Here is an 8,261-nt window from a genome sequence, read left to right on the forward strand (position 1 = left end):
CCACCCATCCTGACCACATTCTACAGAGGAACCATTGAAAGCATCCTTTCCAGCTGCATCACTGTGTGGGGCGGTAGCTGCACTGACTATAACAGACAAGCTCTACAGCGCATTGTGAGAACAGCTGAGAGGATAGTTGGTGTACCACTCCCCTCCCTGCAAGACATCTACACCACCCGCCTTACCCGCAAAGCCATCACAATTGTCAACGATGCAACCCACCCCGCGCACTGTCTGTTTAGCCTCCTGCCCTCCGGAAAAAGATACAGAAGCCTCCGCTCCCGCACTACCAGGCTCACCAACAGCTTCATCCACCAGGCTGTGAGACTGCTGAACTCTCTCCCTTCCCAGCTCCCAGCCAGCAGAACCACCAGACTGGCAGGAGTATAGGAAGACAGACTGGACCCTACCCCCCCCCCCCCACCCCACACACACACACACTCCACAACAAGGAAACACTCTCCACATTCCTGACTGGAAACGACTACCTCTGCATTACAATTGCACACACCTGCTGCTATATATTTTTAGTATTTTTAGTATTTTCTTTAGCACTATTTATATTATTTATATTACTATTACTGCTGCTACAGTCTTATGCTGCATTAAAACAAAAACACTTACCAACCACAACCTGGGACTACGTCAAGTAGACTAGTACACTACTTTCCAGGGCGCACTGTGGAACACTTTATTATATGTTATGTGTAGGTCGTGTCTTGTTATATCCTGTATGTTACCTAAATGTTGTGCATCTGCACTTTATTGTTGTCTATGTCTACGCATGGGACAGTGTGAAACGTAATTTCAATTCCTTTGTATGGCAAGTACATCTGAAGAAATTGACAAATAAAACTGACTTTGACTTTGACTTTGACAAACCAACTTCCTTCCAAGCCAAAGACAGGAAAATATGGTGAAGCATATCTTCCCTTTGGCTTCACCTGCACAAGTGCCAAGGTAGGTCTCCCCAGCAGAATTGGTTTTCCCTGCGTCGGGAGCAGCGCTGGGCTCTCCAAATCATGGACAAACAGTATCCCACATTCTTGATTTTTAGTTGACAAACACTTCTTGTAATAACTAACTACTCCTGATATTTTGGACATGTTAGCTCTTTATGCAGTAAAGTTACAGCGGGATACAAATAATATCAGGCTGATCCTGCCGTAATTTGTTCTCCCGGTTTAAATCACGGACAAACAGGATCCCACAGCTGTTTTTGTTTTTGAAACCATTTTGCACAGAGAGCCATTTTTTGAAAAATGTATTGACAGCAATGTTGAAAATTATTACACAGGAAAAAAAACCAACTACACGTAAAATAATCACATCATGACGCCTCTGCCTTTTTAAATGCAGGGACAGTAACTGCGTGTGTATATGTAAGCGTGTAAAACCTGCAGATACTCAGATTAACAGTAACAGTATTTTGTCTCTATCTGCCATTCTGAAATCCATCTCATGTAAACAATAATGTGGCGCACAGCGTGACGTGAAAGAGGCACATACTTTTGACGTTGCGTGACGAACTCTGTAATCGTCGTCCACACGTAAACGCAAAAAAGGAGTTTTAAATAATCTCCGTTTTCGGTGAATCGCAACGCCGTTTACGTGTTGACGAAAGACCCAAACGCATAGAAACAGCTGAGTTTTCAAAAATACCCGTGTAGGTGTGGACGTAGCGTAAAAGAGTTAGTAGTATATTTTATTACTACCTGTCATTTATTGCCGTTTACTTGTATTTGCTTAATCATTTACTAAATGTTTGAGGTGTGAAATAAACCGCAATGGAGCAAAATATGGGTGTGTGTGTTTGGAGGATGTGCTTGTGGGGGGGGGGGCCGAACATTTTTCTTGTAAAACAAAGGGGCAGCTGTGGCTACAATGTAGCTTGCCATCACCAGTGTGTGAATGTGTGTGTGAATGACTGAATGTAGCATAAAGCGCTTTGGGGTCCTTAGGGACTAAGTAAAGCTAAGTAAATACAAATACAGGCCATTTAGTTGATTTGTGTTCCATTTGTTCTCTTTTTTCTCTCATGTATTTCCTGTGTCGTCATGTTATTTCCATGTTAATACAGTTTTTGTCACAGTTTTAATGTGTTTCTTCTTGTTTAGTTGATTTGTTTCCTCTTTATGGGCAGAAATCTGTGCCATCAGAAACTGAATTTGAATTGCTCAGATTGAATCTGAATTGTAACTTGAATAAATGCTTTTGAAAACTGAATTTGAATTAGTCTAATTTGAAATTGAATTTATGGTTTGAAAATGATCATCACTAAATTGAAATTGAATTTTATATATTGAAAATGAATTCATTTGCTTTGAAACTGCATTTTATCCTTTAAAAATTCAGCTCTCGAATAATTTCAGTTTCACTCTCACCATTCAGTTTCAGTTCTACAATTCAGTTTTTTGGAACTTACATCCGGTTCCGGTTCCAGAGTAATCGAGCACAGATTAATAGAACTACGTTTTACTAGCGGACGGAAAGTGTTACTGACGGGAATCTACAGCGTCTTGAGCTGAATTAAGACTTCAGAAGTCATTCGTCATGTCGAATGACCAGCGGATAAACTCTCAGGTTGGTAATAAATGTATTACATGTATAAGAACAAGCGTCATGTTAACAGTTGATATGTTTATTGTAGCTGTTAGCTAAAAATGCTAATTTAGCCTAGTTTGCCCTGGATTCAGCTTTGACAAACAAATATGATCGACTGTTTCTAGTAGGATTCCAAAGTTGTCATCTTGTACCCTGTCAGAGCCCTGTATGCTTGCAGAGACCTCTACAGTAGGGAAACATGCAAAACGCTGTCCAAACCTTTGTATTTGAGCTTTATTTATGTCTTACACAGCATCCCAACTCTTTAGCTAACTTAATAACTTTAGCTAAAGTGAATAGTTAGTCTAATTCATTAGTGCAGCATTACTGGATCACCTCTGTTTGAAGTGATATGATATGTGACTATCACTGTGTTTAACTATCATAATAATTCTTAGGGTACTGAGTGCATGCTTAATTAGTTGTTTTTTTTTTTAAACATACTGCTCCATTGCTATGTTTGACAGGCTGAAGGTGTCGGGTCACCTCCTAAATCGACCGTCTTTTACAGGTGTTTTGTGCCAGAAATGGAGTGTCCACTGAAGCCTGAAGATACTGAATCTCTACGCCTTCATCTAGACAAGAGACATCAACTTAACCACTCTCACATGCTCTGTACCTACATCACCTTCCCTGACAATCGTAGCTTGGCTCATCTGAGGGTGAAATTATAAGAATGTGTTATTTTGCAAAGTGCTCTCTAGGGTTCCTAAATAAAATATGGCATTGAGGTCATTTCTTTTGAATTAATCCCTTCTTCTGAAATATAAGAACCTCTCCTGGTTTTAATGGCACTTTGGATTTCCTTACTTTCTGTTCCACTCCCAACCCCAAATAGATGTTGACACAGTAACATGGAAGAGGGAAAGAAGTTAGAATGGACTACTGTAAGTAAACCTAATGCCTAACAATGAAAAATGTAAAATAAGAACAATAATAATAATAATGAAGATAAAAGATGAAGTAACAAGTTTTTAGTTTTTTGTTTATTCCAAATGATCATCCAGATGTCTGTGACATGTGATGACAAACACCATAATGGAAGGCCTTTGTCATCACATGCTTAAACTCATCATATATTTTTGCATATGCTGAACAGGCAGTCAGACATGCTGTAACTGTGGGGTAGAAAACTGCATGAACACCATACGGCAGGGGTCTCAAACTCCAGTCCTCGAGGGCCGCTGTCCTGCAACTTTTCCATGTGTCCCTGTTGCAACACACCTAGTAGGTCATTAGCAAGAGTATAGAACTTGACTGCATGCTGAGTTGGCAATTCTGCCATTTGATTCACGTTACAGCAGCTCATGAGTGAATGAACATGGTGCAATAAAAGTATTTTAGAAGTATATGTTTCCAAATACATACATTTACTTAAATTTACTTGAGTAGGTAGGGTTAGGGGTTGCCACCTCCGCATGCAGTCAAGTTCTATACTCTTGCTAATGACCTACTAATTGTATTCAGGTGTGTTGCACCAGGGACACATGGAAAAGTTGCATGACACCGACCCTCGAGGACTGGAGTTTGAGACCCCTGTCATATGGAATATGACAGGTGTGGTTGAACTGCATGAAGACTCTGAAGTTTCTCTTCTCTTCTGGCAGGACAGGAATGTAGCCTTGTCCTGTGAGCCACTGTAAGGATGTACTTGGAGTAGAACTGGACTGTCACCGGCCTCAGGCTCTTCACCTTTTCAAAGACAAAGCAGTCATTTAGATAAAATATTAGACATTGTTTACCTGTAAATGCACAAAGAGAATTTAGAAATGTAATTATTGTCAAGAGTGAAAAAGCACTGATAGTGTAATCTACAGCTGTGGCCAAACGTTTAGAGCAGGGGTAGGCAACCTTTCTGATGGCGAGTGCCATTTAAAATTTCCTCAGAAGTCAGTGTGCCATATGATTGCATTAGCAATAAATTTAATAACGCTCTATATGAACAGTTACACATTATATAGAACCACTTTATAGAATTATATTTGTTTGCAAATGTTGGCAGCTATCAGCGAATAGTTATCAGCTATTTTGAAACAAAAAAGACACTTTTATTCATAACAAGAACTCCATAACAGCAAATGAACTGTACAACAGAAAATACAAATGCTATTTATGGTCTCCTCACAAGAATGATAAGAAAAATAAACTGGGCCAATATGGCATGTTTGTTAATACAGAGACACACATGTTAATGTGATCTCTGGTCTCCCACTCAGAGACACAGGTCTCCGAGTGTCCAGCATTCAGACGGCTACCTGAGAACACTCGTGTGAGAGAAAATCTGCTCACGCAGATATGTAGAGCCAAATACTGTCAATAAGGCCTCTGCAATGTTCTGAAGACAGTTAAACTTGTCAGGTAGTGATGTCCGGCCTGTGAAAATGCAAGCTCCATGAACACGCACAGCTGTGGATTCCAGCTGCTTCGATGTCGCATTAACTGGCATTAACTCAGCCAGTTAATGCGAGACAAATCCAGCTGCTCATTAAAGATTTCTGGTTTGATCAGAAAAGAAAACATTGGTCCATACACCTGAAAGTCCCAAAAATGCATTGTGTCTCGAGTCTCTGGATGCATTTTGACTAAAGACCGGCCCCCCAGATATTAAAGTCATAAAGCCTTTGAATGAAAACAAACGCTGTTGTGACAGTGATGTACAGTCTTGTTGGTAAATGTATGATTTCTATTCATTTTACGTCAGATAAAAACTTTGGTTGTAAGCTTCAGATAATTATTTAATAACAGCAAGACAGTTTAAATGAGAATAAGAAAGTATTTCTTTGTGCCCCCCTTTCCCTGTTAATGCCCTACCTGGCCCCCTGGCAACACTTTGCTAGACCCGCCCCTGCACAGTTACCAGCTGTCAGCTACATAGAAAAGGATCCTGGTGTTATTTGTCTCTCAGAAACAGTTCATAACTTCCCTTCAACTCATCCATGTCACCTAAAAGGTAAACCTGTTTCTCCATCACCTGTTCAGCTCTGATGACTCAGTAAGGACATCTCCTGGTTTCATCTGCATGTTTCCCTCTCACCAGATATACAAACCATCATGACCAGCAGCTTTACAGCTGTGGCTCCAGAAAACCTCAGCTGATACTAGAAATTAATATGAAATAAATTAAACAGCAGCTGACCAAGCTTAAACGTGCTGCTGTTGTTTAGTGCGACATCCGGTGGTTTCCTCTTTGTGGCGCAAAGTGAGCGATAAACAAACAAGAGAGAAAAGCTGATCAGCTGATCATTGATCAGTTTCATGATTGAAGTAGCAACAGGAGAGAGAGGGGAGAGAATGAGAGGAGAAGAAGATGCAGCTGTGCAGCAAAGACACAATAACTCCAGCTTTGTGTCTTTTTCCATCCTGACTGAAGTCCGGGACAAACTGTGTTCCTTCTCAGCTCAACACGAAACGCGTAATAATTTCTCTGAATGCAGGACGATTCCGTTTGTACGGGACGGTTGGCAACTCTACTACCTAACCTTATGAATAAAATAAAGTTCACTATCAATAAAATCATAGCACCCGCCCAGCAGTATATAAACTCCGTCATGCTAGCTAGCACGCAGTACGAGTTATTGTAACTGACTGTAAAAAGTCAGCACAACGAAAATAAACTCCACCTAAACTTGGTTTATATCTGACCCGGATAGACTGCAGGTCATTAACTTCTTACCTTAAGTTTAGTTCACCTGACGCTCCGACCGGCGGCTTCCTCGGGTCTCTCCTCCTCCTGCCTCCCCTTCCCTCATCCACCTGCTGGCCTCCTCCACTTGTTAATTTTACTGAATCTGTGGAAGCTCCGCCATGGCCAACACCAAACAACTGAGTTATTTTTACACACCGACCAGCGTCTGGCCAATCCACCAAAAAAAAAAAAAAAAAAAATCATCGGGCCACCGAGCAAATGTCCGGTATGCCCGATGGCCAGTCCAGCTATGGTCGTGCGTGCCATCAGTTAACCCTTCGCGTGCCAACGGTTGCCGACCCCTGGTTTAGAGAATGAGAAGTGTTGTTTGTTTACAAAGTTTGCTGTTTCAGTGATAGTTGTATATCATATCATATCACTTCAAACGGAGGTGATCCAGTAATGCTGCACTAATGAATTAGACGAACTATTCACTTTAGCTAAAGTTATTAAGTTAGCTAAAGAGTTGGGATGCTGTGTAAGACATAAATAAAGCTCAAATACAAAGGTTTGGACAGCGTTTTGCATGTTTCCCTACTGTAGGGGTCTCTGCAAGCACACAGGGCTCTGACAGGGTACAAGATGACAACTTTGGAATTCTACTAGAAACAGTCGATCATATTTGTTTGTCAAAGCTGAATCCAGGGCAAACTAAGCTAAATTAGCGTTTTTAGCTAACAGCTACAATAAGCATAAAAGTTACTGTACGTCTATCATTTGTTAACATGACGCTTGTTCTTATACATGTAATACATTTATTATCAACCTGAGAGTTTATCCGCTGGTCATTCGACATGACGAATGACTTCTGAAGTCTTAATTCAGCTCAAGACGCTGTAGATTCCCGTCAGTAACACTTTCGGTGCGCTAGTAAAACGTAGTTCTATTAATCTGCGCTTGAACCGGAACCGGATGTAAGTCCCAAAAAACTGAATTTTGGAACTGAAACTGAATGGTGAGAGTGAAACTGAAATTATTCGAGAGCTAAATTTTTAAAGGATAAAATGCAGTTTCAAAGCAAATGAATTCATTTTCAAAATATAAAATTCAATTTCAATTTAGTGATGATCATTTTCAAACCATAAATTCAATTTCAAATTTAACTTATTCAAATTCAGTTTCTGATGGCACAGATTTCTGCCCATACCTTTTCATCTCTTTTTTCTCTCCTGTATTTCCTGTTTTGTCATGTTATTTCCACGTTGATACATTTTTTGTGCCAGTTTTAATGTGTTTCTTGTTGTTTAGTTGATTTGTGTTGTATTTTGTTCCTGTTCACTCCCCTCTGTAGTCTAAGTTTCCTAATGTTTCTTTCTTTTTATGTCTTTTCTTGTGTTGTCTGGTCTTTTGCCTGGTTTTTAACCTCATCTAATCCCTGTTTCTGTTAGGATGCCTGGGTCGTTGACCCAGGGCTTTTGAGTTTATTATATTATTTATCATTTCTAGTCTTTGGTTTCTTTGTTAGAGTTATGTCTTATGGTTTATGTCTCTGTGTCTGCCCTGGTCCCACGTCTCTGTTCCCTCTGTTGTAGTGCCTGCCTGTGAGTCTGTGTCTGTAAGTTCAGTCTGTGTTATGTTTCCTGTTTTACTTTGAAAGTCCGTGTCTCATGTAAATGCGTCTGGTTGTGCTTCTTTTGTCTCGTTAGGCCTGATTTGCCCCAGCTGTGTTTCCCTCCTGTTACCCATTCCCTGATTGCTCCCTCTGTGTATTTAAGCCCTGTGTTTCAGTTTGTCCGTGTTGCGATCTACCGTTCATTTTGCTGTGTGTTCCGTCTGCCTGTTTCATGTAAGTTTATTTTGTATTTTCGGGGTTTTTGTTACTTTTTGCCATCCAGCATTAAAGCTGAGTTTTTGAAATACACTTTTGCCTCCGAGCATCTGCACTTTGGGTCCTCCTTACCACCACTCCTGCCCGCACACAGCCTACACCTAACAGTTTCTTCCTGTTTCTTTCCCCAGGTCCCCTTTATAG

The sequence above is a fragment of the Oreochromis aureus genome, linkage group 5 (assembly GCF_013358895.1).
Source record: "Oreochromis aureus strain Israel breed Guangdong linkage group 5, ZZ_aureus, whole genome shotgun sequence".
NCBI classification, from domain to species: domain Eukaryota; kingdom Metazoa; phylum Chordata; class Actinopteri; order Cichliformes; family Cichlidae; genus Oreochromis; species Oreochromis aureus.